Below are 12988 nucleotides of genomic sequence, written 5' to 3' on the forward strand. Positions count from 1 at the left end.
CGAAACACTCATTTCTTTGTTGCAAAATACATACAAGCGTCTTATTTTAACTTCTCGTAACTGTCGACCTTTCCTCGGCGTATTAATTTACTGAGAATAGGTGAGCAAACAGCTGAATGTTGTATTGTGTTATGCATATTTCCCAAAAAGAGTTTGGTCAATTTCCAACGGTTTCATTATTACAGTCGATTATAACGCCAATAACAAACTAACTGTTCAACTGAGAGCAATTTGCTGCCAAAGCCACTTTGCCAGTTCCCCACATATTTGGACTGAGTATTATATTTTCTGGGCCTTTGTGATCAAGAAGATCATTCAATGTTTATGGACAATACACTTCTGCTTAAGCCGGTGCTCTGGGGCGTAAGGGTTGTTGAACATTCCAATACCTCTCATGAACAAGACTCAGTCAAACCGAGTCTGCTATCATTTTGCTTGGTTGCATTCTACGCTTTCAAAAATCCTCTTACATATTCTATTTACTATTCACAACAAGAGTCTTTAAGTGATGCTTTATGCGACTGTTAAAGTCTTCCCGTGTTTGGACTCAGTATTGTTATATTGTCTGCGCCTTTGTGATCATAAAGTTCTTCAATGTTTATGGATGATATTGTTCCTCTTAAGCCAATGCTAGGGATGTGAGAGGTGTTACAGATTTCATTACCTCTCATAAATAGACTCAATCAAACCGAGCCTGCTATAATTCTTGCTTGCTTTTGCTTTCTATACTTATAAAAGTTCTTCTAACAGATTTTATTCTTTAAGTGTACGATTAGAACTTATGGCATGCTCTGTGTTAAAAACTTCAGACACGGCCTGCATATATCCATATAAACCTGTATTTATCATAGTTACATAATCAGAAAGAACTAAAATCATCGCATTAGTGGTACAATGGGAAGTTCCACCTCATTTCACAGATAATACTACATTTGCAGAAATTAATAGAAACCATTTGTTCACAGGGCGAATTTTGAAGTTTTAATTTTAAGAGATTGTTAAAAATGTATATTATGAACTGAAAATAACGAAAGGAGTGAAAATTGGTTTTAAATATTGATAATAACCTACGAAAAATGTTATCTTAATTTTCCTTTTCGTTATTGACCGGAATATCTCGTAATGTATCATCACATTAATACAGTTTTTAACAAGTTTTAAGGCGATTTTAATTTTTTTTTACTAAAACTATGTAAACGAGACTGAATTGTCTAAAATGATTACACAAACTAGTGAGTTTGAGTAAACATTGTTTGTAAACCCGGCATTTATTTTGAATTCCTGGCCATTATGTGAGATAAATTATATGCAATATAGTGGTTGAAGGCCTATTTGTCTTATTATTGACATGCTATTATGCAATATTATATATAGCCACCCTATGTAAACCAGTACAAGACAAACTCTCGAGGACCGTCGTTTGCATTTTCGCCCTAGTCAACGAAAATCAAATGTAAACGTATTGTAAGAGCTGTATCAATTAATAGGGAAAAAATAAAAGGATAGAGATACATTATTTAATTTGCCAATTATGTAATTTATTTCGACTGATGCTAAATGACAACATTAATAAGATATACACTGTAAATACCTAAAATGGATATTGTGACAAAAATCCGTCTTCAGCTCCCATTGTTTGATTTAGCTTAGGAACTGTTTAATGATTTGTTTGCTTAATATCTATGGGGACAGGGGAAAACTTTATTTGAAAATTCCACACAAATGCGTTGATGCCAGTGCTGCGAGTGCGAGAAAAAAACAGTTTTGAGACAAGGGGAAAATAGAGCTAATGTATTACATGTGGTTTGTAGATCATCGTATGACATTTTCAACTCGCCAATTCAGTCGGGGTTTTTTTCTGTAAAAGGTAAAATATCAGTTTCAAGATACTAAATTTAGGTAAAAATAGCCCAGATGGGGCACATAAAAAGACCTGTCCAACTTTTTACTGCTTTCGCAAAGTCTCATACTGGATTTGATTTCAGATGGACGGATGTCCGTTATCATTTTGACTGACTCGGGTAAATGTTTAGATCCAACCGCCTATAATGTGATTCAAGCATTCATTTATTTCAACACAACAAATACTTTCAAGTAGAAATATTTAGTTCTTTAGACATCATAAATAACTATCTGAATATATATGTCAAAAATTCATCTGCATCCTTTGATGCAGAAAACCCATACCACTTAAATTTACCGGTTATTTTGCTCAGTAAATGTATGATGATGTAGGCAGTTTGAGTAATACCTGTGACGAATTATGTAAGTGAGTTCAGTTTTCCTGTGATGAATTGTGTAAGTGATTTTAGTTTTAAGTTTGTTTTGCACATGACCAGATATTCTGAAGTTTGTACGGCCATGAAGGAGCAGACATGTGTCTTGGACGTTGCCAAGTATACTTGATTATTTCACAAGAAACGGTTTTATCAAATATTTCTTTAATCTTTTTTTTTAAATAATTTTAACTGTAATTAACCGTAAATTATCCCTGCGAATTGTTCTGATACATGAAACAGAAAACAGCCTCGAACATTTATTCTATAATGCATTTGCCCTTTTCTAAATCAAACTCAAGGAGAAACGCTATGCCGCCACCCGTAACAAATGGATTTTTGTTATGCAATGTTATGAACAGTGAAGTTTACATTTAACGGTATGCCATAACTTATCGAAACTGGTTCAAGGTTGAATAATGTAGATACAGTGTTTAATTTTAGATTAAATGAATGTGAAGCTTTATACTTGATAATATTGTTTATGGCGACATAACCGCAGTTTGTATATATCTAAATACCGGTGAGTACGTTTACTTTTAGCCGTTACGACGATATTTCAGTTATAAAATTACATTTTTTCTGTTTAGTCGTGACCGCCATCTTAGATATTTTATATCCTATTTAAACTAATGTGGGTGAAATTAGCCAGAGCAGCCAGAGTAGCCAGAGTTCAGCCAGAGTAGCCAGAGTTCAGCCAGAGTAGCCTAAGTTCAGCAAGAGTAGCCAGAACTCTGGTTACTCTGGCTGACCAGAGTAGCCAGAATTCAACCAGAGTAGGCAGAGTTTCTAGTGTTTTAACATGTTCTGGTTACTCTGGTCAGCCACGGTAGCCAGAGTAGCCAGAGTAACCAGGTCCCGTGTTCGTAAAACATTTTCAGTCTTAGCTGAGTTTGATTTTGAAACTTAATATGTCATTTCTATCGTGGACGGATAGCTCAGTGGTTTGCACACTGGCCTTCCAATCCTGAGGTCGGGGGTTCGATCCCCGGCAGCTACTCGGGAATTTTCAGAAACGCTTTTCAGTGTTTCCCACCCAACTAGAGAGGTGTACTGGTCAGGAACCCAGGCAATCCTTGCGTGTATCAGTGCTATACACTGGGCACGTTAAAGAACCAGGCTGTCTATTCGCAACGAGCTACACAGGCAATGTCGCCACATATGAAACCGATATGATAATCATATGATTTTCATATGAGACCTTTCATATGCTAATCATAAAAAAAGAGCCGCATATGATAAGCATATGATATCGATTTATGATTCTCATATGAAGATTTTATCAGTTTCATATGAAATGATTAGCATATGAATTTCATATGCAAATTGAAAGGCCTAGCATATGATATGGGCATGATACCGATATCAAATTCATATGTTATCTCCTTTCATATGCTAATCATATGCGTCTCCTTTTTTATGCCTTTCATATGCGAGCTCCTTTCATATGCTAGTCATATGATTCTACTTGTATATGCTTTTCATATGTTATCTCTTTCATATGCTACTCATGTAGTATTCTTTTTTACGCTGGTCACATGCAAGCCTTTTTCGTAAAAACATTTTATGGTCCATCTCTGTTGTTGGTTGAAAAGTGGCATCTCTTTCTCGAAAAAGACTGCTAGAGCAGGCTGGAACAAAAATCATCTATAAAAAGAAAAACAAATTCAAAGGAATATTGATATTTCCATCTTTATTTTGATTTTTCTTTACAAACGAAACCATTGTGATTTGTTTACATTCAATAATGAGTATGTTTAACAATTACATTTAGTTACAATTTATGTATTATAATTACATTAAGTAACTAAGTTTTACACAGAAAGCATGTGAATTTTTTACAGAAATATGGAACAATTCAAGAAAAGAAACTCCGAGTAACACACAAAAGGAAGTACAAAATAAACAAGTATCTACAGATTTACATAACAGCATAACATGTGTCGTCAATACTAATGTAAAACGAAATTTTGTAACAGAGTTACCAACGTCCCCCAACAAGGGACGTTTTTCACAAAACATACTACATCTTCTTCTATTTTATAGGGCAACATACTAAAAATGTATATAAATCATTACTATGTATCATATAATATTCATAAAACATTATGTACATGTAGTTTGAAAAATGTCTGGTGAATGCTTTCAGATGTTTTTTTTTATTTTTTTTATTTTAAGATTTAATGTGATTTTATTCTTAAACTGGCATGGAAAAATAAATACAAATATAATAAAATAGTTTATCATATTAAAGGGAGGTAATTAATAAACAAGAGAGCCATGATGGCCCTATATCGCGCTCACCTAAGTTAAGTTGCTTCCTTGTACAAATTTCTTTGCTAAAGCATCAAAAACAAAAATAAGTAGGTCAGTAGGTTATATTCATGTTCACTGAAAGTCAGTTTTAAGGTAAGTGTGCAAAATTATACATGTCTTTAACAAGAGGGTCATGATGACCCTGGATCGCTCACCTGAGTAATATGAGCTATATGTTTCAAATGTCAAACTGATGATTTTTAGAATTTTTTTGGAAGATTTTCCGATGTACAATCAAGTAACCCCTGGGGCGGGGCCAACTTTACCCCGGGGGGTCATGATTTGTACAAAGTGTGTAGAAGTCTACTAGGCAATGTTACATATCAAGTACCTAAGCCTTCTGGTTTATTTTTAGCAAATTTATGAAGATTTCCCTATGTACAATCAAGTAACCCCTGGGGCTGGGTCAATTTGACCCTAAGGGGTCAAGATTTGAACAACTTTTGTAGAGGTCCACTAGGCAATGCTACATGTCAAATATCTAAGCTCTAGCCCTTCTGGTTTATTTTTAGAAAATTTTGAAGATTTTTCTATGTACAATCAAGTAACTCCATGGGACGGGGTCAGTTTGACCCTGGGGATCATGATTTGAACAAATTTTGTAAAAGTCTACTAGGCAATGCTACATGTCAAATATCTAAGATCTAGGCCTTCTGGTTTATTTTTAGAAATTTTTTGAAAATTTTCCTATGTAAAATCAAGTGACCCCTGGGGCGGGGTCAATTTTAAACCCAGAGTCATGATTTGAACAACTTTAGTAGAGGTCCACTAGGCAATGCTACATGTCAAATATCTAAGCTCTAGGCCTTCTGGTTTTTGAGAAGATTTTCCTATGTAAAATCAAGTGACCCCTGGGGCGAGGTCAATTTTGACCCCGGGGTCATAATTTGAACAAACTTGGTAGAGGTCCACTAGGCAATGCTTCACACTAAATATCTGAGCTCTAGGGCTTCTAGTTTTTGAGAAGAAGATTTTTTTAAAGTTTTTCCTTTCGGTTGCCATGGCAACCAGAGTTCTGCATGGAATTCAATTCTTTGAACAATTTTTAAAGAAGACCATCCAAGGAACATCCCTGTGAAGTTTCATTAAAATTGGCCAGTTGGTTTAGGAGGAGATGTTTAAAGGAAAGTGTGGATGGACGGACGCCGCACGGACGGACGGTGAGCGATTACAATAGCTCACCCGAGCACTTTGTGCTCAGGTGAGCTAAAAACAAGAGTAGGTCAGTAGGTTAAGGTCACAGTCGGGTGTTATGAGTTGGGGTCATCTTTTAAATATAATTAAACAGTCTAGGAAATATAATCAGATAATTTTTGAAGTATTTTTTCCTATATAACTCATCAACAGACCCCTGGGGCAGGGCCTCTTTTCACCCATGGGACATATTTCAAACAATCTTGTTAGAGATCAACTAGGTAATGATACAAACAAAATATCAAAGGCATAGGCCTTGGACTTTCAGATTAGAAGATTTAAAAAAAAATTTCCTATTTATGTCTATGTAAAACTAGGGAACGCCGTGGCAGGGCCTTTTCTCACCCCAGGGGAATAATTTGAACAATCTTGGTAAAGGATCACAAGGCAATTCTTCATACTAAATATCTAAAGCCTAGGTGTTGTGGTTTCAGACAAAAAGTTTTTTTCCTATACAAGTCTATACAAAACCATGTGACCCCCTGGGTGGGGCCATATTTCATCCTAGGAGAATTATTTAAACAATCTTTTTAAAGGCCAACTCTATGATGCTACATAACAAATATCAAAGGCCTAGGCCTTTTTATTTTGACGAGAAGATTTTCAAAGTTTTTCCCTATATAAGTCTATAGAAATAATGTGACCCCCACCCCAAAGGCGGGGCCATATTATATCCTAGGGTGATAATTTGAACAATCTTGGTAGAGTACCACTAGAATGATGATGCTACATACTAAATATCAAAGCCCTAGGTCTTATAGTTTTGGACAAGATGATTCTCAAGTTTTCCCTATATAAGTCTATATAAACCATGTGACCCCCAGGGCGGGGCCATATTTGACCTGGGGGGGGGGGGGGGGGGGGGGTGGTAATTTGAACAATCTTGGTAGAGGCCCATGTTGTTGTTAGATGATGCTACATACCAAATATCAAAGCCCTAGGCCTTGTGGTTTAGATAAGAATATTTTTAAAGTTTTTCTTTTCGGTTGCCATGGCAACCAGAGTTCTATACGGAATTCAATTCTTTGAACAATTTTTTGAAGAAGATCATCCAAGGATCATCCCTGTGAAGTTTCATCAAAATTAGCACGGTGGTTTAGGAGATGTTGTTTAATGGAAAGTGTGGACTGACACCGGACAGTGAGCAAAGGCTCAGAGTGAGCTAATAAATGAAATGCATGACATTTACATGCTACTACAAAACTTTGTTTTTAAGTAACACACCAGAAAAAAGTTAATTCTACTATTTTTCAATGCAGAACTGCACTACATATCAACCTATTATAAAGGTATTGCAACTAAAGTAATTCTCTATTTACCTATAATTATATACCATAAAGTTATATCCCATGTTTGGGTTTTGCATTCTGGATTTCTACAATTATCAATAGCTTTTTATATCTACATGTATCATTACAATCACCTTATTTAATAATTATAAACATAATTTCATTTTTAAATTAGTGTGAAAACTGACATAAAGCACATGTATTGTACTTTTATCATATAAAAGAGAAGAAATTTCATGTACACAAAAAAGGTAACTTAAGTGTCTGTGACCTTTGTACATGACACAATGTCTTGTAATGGTTATTATGTATGCAAAGTTATTTAGATAAACACCAATGCATAAAAAAAGTAACAGACCAGATAAAAAAAATACCAAAATGTTTCATCTCTAAAGGTGACCTTAACCTTGAGTTAGAGGTCTGAATCTTACATGCAACAAATTAATTTGTTAATGGTGACTGTGGCAAGTTACTTGAATATAGTAAAGTTACTGACAAGACCAACTAGAACTGTGGATGAATATTGCATCATAGCATGAGTCTGTGTTAAAAATATCAAATAATCAGAGAGGTACAGATAAAACTTTAAGTATGAAAGGGGCATAATTTGGTCAAAAATACAAATCAAGAGTTACAGGGATTGTTACCACACATGCAGATGACGATGATTATAAATAACAGCTTTTAATTTCAAGTCATCTTTTAAAGTACCAAAGATATGTCTATAAACGAAGCTTTCGAAAAAAATTAACATGAAAATAATTCCAAGTATAACAACTTTGTGACCTTGACCTTTGGTATAATAGGCCCAGTCTTTGCACATACTTTGTATGCTGGACAATGCTTTATGTGAACTTACAGTAAGATATAAGCAATAATAACAAAGATATGACAGAAAAACAAAGGTTGCCAAAAAACTTTAACATTTAAAATAACCTAAATATAACACCTTGGTGACCTTGAACTTCGGTATAACAGACTCAGCCCCTACACATACTGGACAATGTTTATGTGAAGTAACAGTAAGATATAAGCAATATTAACAAAGATATGAGAGAACAAGAGCTCGTAGAACACGAAATGCCCCCTTGATGCATTCAGTAATTGCACAAGGGACAGAAATTATTTAGTCACTGAGCATAAAAGTGCTACTGTTCTTGGTCAAGATGACCTTGACCTTTGACCTCAAAATCAATAGGGGTCATAGGCCCAAGCATTCTCAAGTTTTCATCCATACACATTTTAACTGTTCCTGGTCACTGTGACCTTGACCATGCTGGTTATGATCAACCACCCTATCAACTTTATGAACCTAGGCCAAAGCATTCTTGAGTCATCATCCAGAAAACATTGAACTGTTCCTGGTCACTGTGACCTCGACCTTTGACCTCAAAATCAAAAGGGGTCATCTGCTGGTCATGACCTACCTCCCTATCAACTTTCATGATCCTAGGCCCAAGTGTTCTTGAGTTATCATTCGGAAACCGTTTAAATGATCTGGGCCATAGTGACCTTGACCTTTGACCTACTAATCTCAAAATCAATAGAGGTCATCTGCTAGTTATGACCAACCACCATATCATCTTTCACGATCCTACGCCCAAGCGTTCTTGAGTTATCATCTGGAAACGGATTGGTCTACATACCGACTGAACCACTTCTGCAAAACAATATACCCTTCCTTCTTCCTGCCAAAAAACTTTAACCTTTAAAATAACCTAAGTATAACACCTTGGTGACATTGACCTTGGGTATAATGGTCTCAGCCCCTACACATACCTTGATTGTAAAGAAAGCTAAGCCGCACCAACGACGGGGCGAGTAGAATAGTTCCCCTATTCTCCGAATAGTGGAGCTAAAAATTGTAATGTAATACCTATGTTTATAATTTTCTATTTTGGTATTTCTTTCGGATAATTAAGATTTTAACTGTACATTTCAAAACTCAGAAGAAACTTGTCAACTTTGCAGTAGCTTCTGGGTGTAAAACGTTAGTTAATATCGAAGTTTAATTACCAGGTGGACAGGAAGTGAAATAATATGTGTCTGCTGTGTTTTCCTGTATAACACTTTATAAACTCAATATACTCTGTGATCGGGGGAGAGACTGCCCAAGTGGCGGGCTAAGGGACTTGTTCCCGCTCTCATGAGCTGAAACTTAATAAGCTTTGTTAAGAGCTAGTTTGAAATATATTTATAATTAAGAAATGTTGTTAAATAGATCAGTAAACAGAACTGTTTTAAAAGACTTATTGAACATTGATTATATTCATGAAATTAGACTGAACATTTATAAGTTACTGTGCATTGCTCTTCGTAGAAAATAAATGTTAGAACTGTCGTAACGTGTTGTGTTCAAGACAAGCTTCAGGTACACAGACCAAGTGTTACGTTACAAAATGACTTTCATTTCTGTACGTCAAATTCAGGTTTTATTTTATCAAACATGCATAACTATCTTAAGTCAAATAACTCTACCTACATTCTGTACAGTCAAGCTAAAAAATGGGACAGGTCAATCAATAAATAAAGGATGCTACAGGCTAAAGTATAAGGGAAAAACTTTAAAAATGTTCCTGCCTGAAAGGATCATTCCTGTGAAGTTTGGTGTAAATCTGCCCAATGGTTTTCAGAAAGATTTTTTAGAAATTGTTGACACACAACGCACAACAGGCATTGAGCGGTCATAAAAGGTCATCCTGAGCCATTGGCTCAGGTGAGCTAAAAGAAAATAATCCAGGAACATTTTCCCTTTTGTTTGATGCAAATGTATTTCAAAATGGAGCAATCCATTTTTGAAATTAATCAATTTTTGAACCGAACAAGTGGGCAAATACGGCGACTCCCTGTTTAATACTGCAAAAGACAAATCTAATATCTTTAACAGACAGGAAACATGTTTCAATCAGAAAGACATGGTTGTTCTAACAAGAGCACCGCCTTGCGGGTGCTGACGCTCATCTGATTTTTTTTGTGTAATAGAAATATTGTCCTACCCATGATTTTCTAAGTCTAAAAAGGGCCATCATTCTTGCAAAAAGCAGGATAGAGTTATGTTTCTTGATGTACAGTGTCCACTTATGATGGTGAAAAACTGTTGCAAGTTTTAAAGCAATAGCTTTGATAGTTTATGAGAAAAGTTGACTTAAACATAATACTCAACCAAGAAAATGATTTTCTAAGTCCAAAAGGGGCAATAATTATTGCAAAAATCAGGATGGAGTTACGCTGCTTGCTGTACAGGGTCAGCTTATGATGGTGAACAAGTGTTGCAAGTTTCAAAGCAATAGCTTTGATAGTTTAAGAGAAAAAGTTGACCTAAACATAAAACTTAACCAAGAAATCTGATATTTTCTAAGTCCAAAAGGGGCCATAAATCTTGCAAAAAGCAGGATGGAGTTATGTTTCTTGCTGTACAGGGTCAACTTATGATGGTGAACAAGTGTTGCAAGTTTTAAAGCAATAGCTTTGATAGTTTAGGATAAAAGCTGACAAAAAACATAAAACTTAACAAGAAAACTGATTTTCTAAGTCCAAAAGGGGCAATAAATCTTGAAAAAAGCAAGATGGGTTGTTCTTGCTGTAAGGGCCCGCTTATGATGGGAACAAGTTTTCCCAAGTTTCAAAGCAATAGCTTTGACAGTTTGGGATAAAAGCTGACCTAAACATAAAACTTAACCAAGAAATCTGATATTTTCTAAGTACAAAAGGGGCCATAAATCTTGCAAAAAGCAAGATGAGTTATGTTTTGCTATACGGGGTCAGTTATGATGGTGAAAGGTTTCCAAGTTTCAAAGCAATAGTTTTGATAGTTTAGGAGAAAAGCTGACCTAAACATAAAACTAACCAGGCAACGCCGACGCAGACGCCGACGCCGACGCCGACAACCGCTCAAGTGATGGACAAAAAACTATCATTTTTTTCAAAAATCAAATGAGCTAAAAAGGGATCGTTTTGTTTAATGGATAGAATTTTGTAAACATTTTACCAGTCAAACATGACAAGGACTCATTTAAAACATGTTAACATGGGACCCTTATTAAATAGAAGAAAGAAATCCACAAAAGATTCTCAACAACTTCTTTAATAATTCACAACAGAAAATACATTCTTTTGAAAATAGTATGAAATGAAAATTAATGATCTTTAAAAGATTAGTAAACTGTTTCTTAAATATGTTGATGAAAACTGAATCATTGACTTCACAATATGCTTGTTTCTGTTCTTTTTGCATAGAAATGCTGCACTAAAAAAGTTAAGAAATTATTTCTACAGCACAACTGTGCATATTTCTCAAGATTAACAAAAAAAAAAACAAAAAAAAAACAATCTAAATATGATATATTTTGCCCAATAATGTAATTAAAAACCAATCCCTGTGGTTGTACAGTAATACATCAGAATGTAGATATCATTTTACTATTACACTATAAACAATTTGTCTCAAATCTCTTTAACAAGGATTCTTAAAAATAAGTGTGTCTATAGTGACATACAATATCAAAACAAGTTTAAACAGTAAAGCTATGTCAAAAACAAAATGTAATTATTTTTTGTGAAGAACAATTTTATCTAAACAGAAAATTAAACATTAGTCTGTGTTCCGACCCTGATATTAACTTCTAAGGCTATTCAAATTTTTTTTTGAAAATTATATCCATTTTTTCAAACACTTTTAATGATTAATCAAGCCAAACAGATAAGGTAAAATTATAATGTGACTTTTTTAAGATTATCTAATTGGTACCATCCCAAAAAGGAAAATTTTAAAACAGTATCATAAACTTTAAGATCAAAACTGACTTTTCAAAAAAAATTTAGAAGATGCGGAGTTGCTTGTTTCTATATGCAATGAAACTTTTTACTAGGAATTGCTGTTCAATCATGGCATTGATGAATCAGGAATTAACAGTACATGATGTGATCATCTGCAAAATTTATCATCTTTAAAAAAATTTATACATGATACTAACGTAATGCCCAACAGTAAAACAGTCACAGCTTATATGTATATAAATGTGCATGTCGGGGTTAGAATTCAAGTGCTTTTTATGAGTATAAAAAATTCATAACATAACTTGTAGAAAAAATCAAATGTTTGATAAAAATTTACAATGAGGACATAATTCATACTTATTCCATTTTAACATAATACAACTTTAAACATTCATTATAACTTTCATACTTGATCAACAAATTACAACTGTGAAAGCACTCTATACTAAATCCATGACACGTGGTGTGTACTTATACTTACTCAATGAACAACTGTAGATGCACTTCATACTTACTCCATGACACAGCTATGGAATTACTTCATACTTACTCAATATAAAATGTGGAGATACTTTATACCTTACTCCAAAATACTACTGCTGACATACCTCTGCATATATACTCAACTAGTTAGCTCCCATAGACATATTCACACTGCCACTTACTCCATGACAAAATGTTCTGTTTATCATACTTTAAAAATACTACACAATAGGGACTATAGTCAAAACTTCAAGTTATACTTACCCCACCATACATCTGTAGACATACTTCAACTTACTCCATGATACATATGTAGATTATTCATATGTACACCATGACACATCTGTAGACATACCTATACTTATTCCATGATACATCGTATACAAATTCATACTTATCCCATCATACATCTGTAAAACAACTTCATACTTACTCCATGATACATCTGTAAAAGTACTTCATACGTTTTCCCACATACATCTGTAAACATAGTATACTTTACTTCATTTTAATCCATGATACATCTGTAGACATACTTCATAATTTTCCACCATACATCTATAGATATATTTCATATTTATCCACCATACATCTGTAGACTACTTTTAATTCACACATACAACATACTGTATAGACATTTTTCATACTTATTCT

The 12988-nt window shown here is 34.4% G+C and overlaps 1 protein-coding gene across 4 annotated transcripts in view; it reads left to right on the top strand.

Annotated features, from left to right (window-relative positions):
* LOC123536139 (uncharacterized) overlaps positions 1–12988 on the top strand; it is a 66966-nt gene that overhangs the window by 30196 nt on the left and 23782 nt on the right. Inside the window, exon 1 of one of the 4 annotated variants that reach the window (XM_053529034.1) lies at positions 1693–2799. The exons of 2 other annotated variants lie outside the window; for them this stretch is intronic. The gene's annotated coding sequence lies outside the window, so the exon portion shown is untranslated. Of the gene's footprint in view, positions 1–1692; positions 2800–12988 lie in introns of those variants that run through there. One more of the 4 variants, XM_053529036.1, reaches the window with a different exon arrangement.

Source organism: Mercenaria mercenaria, chromosome 17 (assembly GCF_021730395.1).
Source record: "Mercenaria mercenaria strain notata chromosome 17, MADL_Memer_1, whole genome shotgun sequence".
Lineage (NCBI taxonomy): Eukaryota > Metazoa > Mollusca > Bivalvia > Venerida > Veneridae > Mercenaria > Mercenaria mercenaria.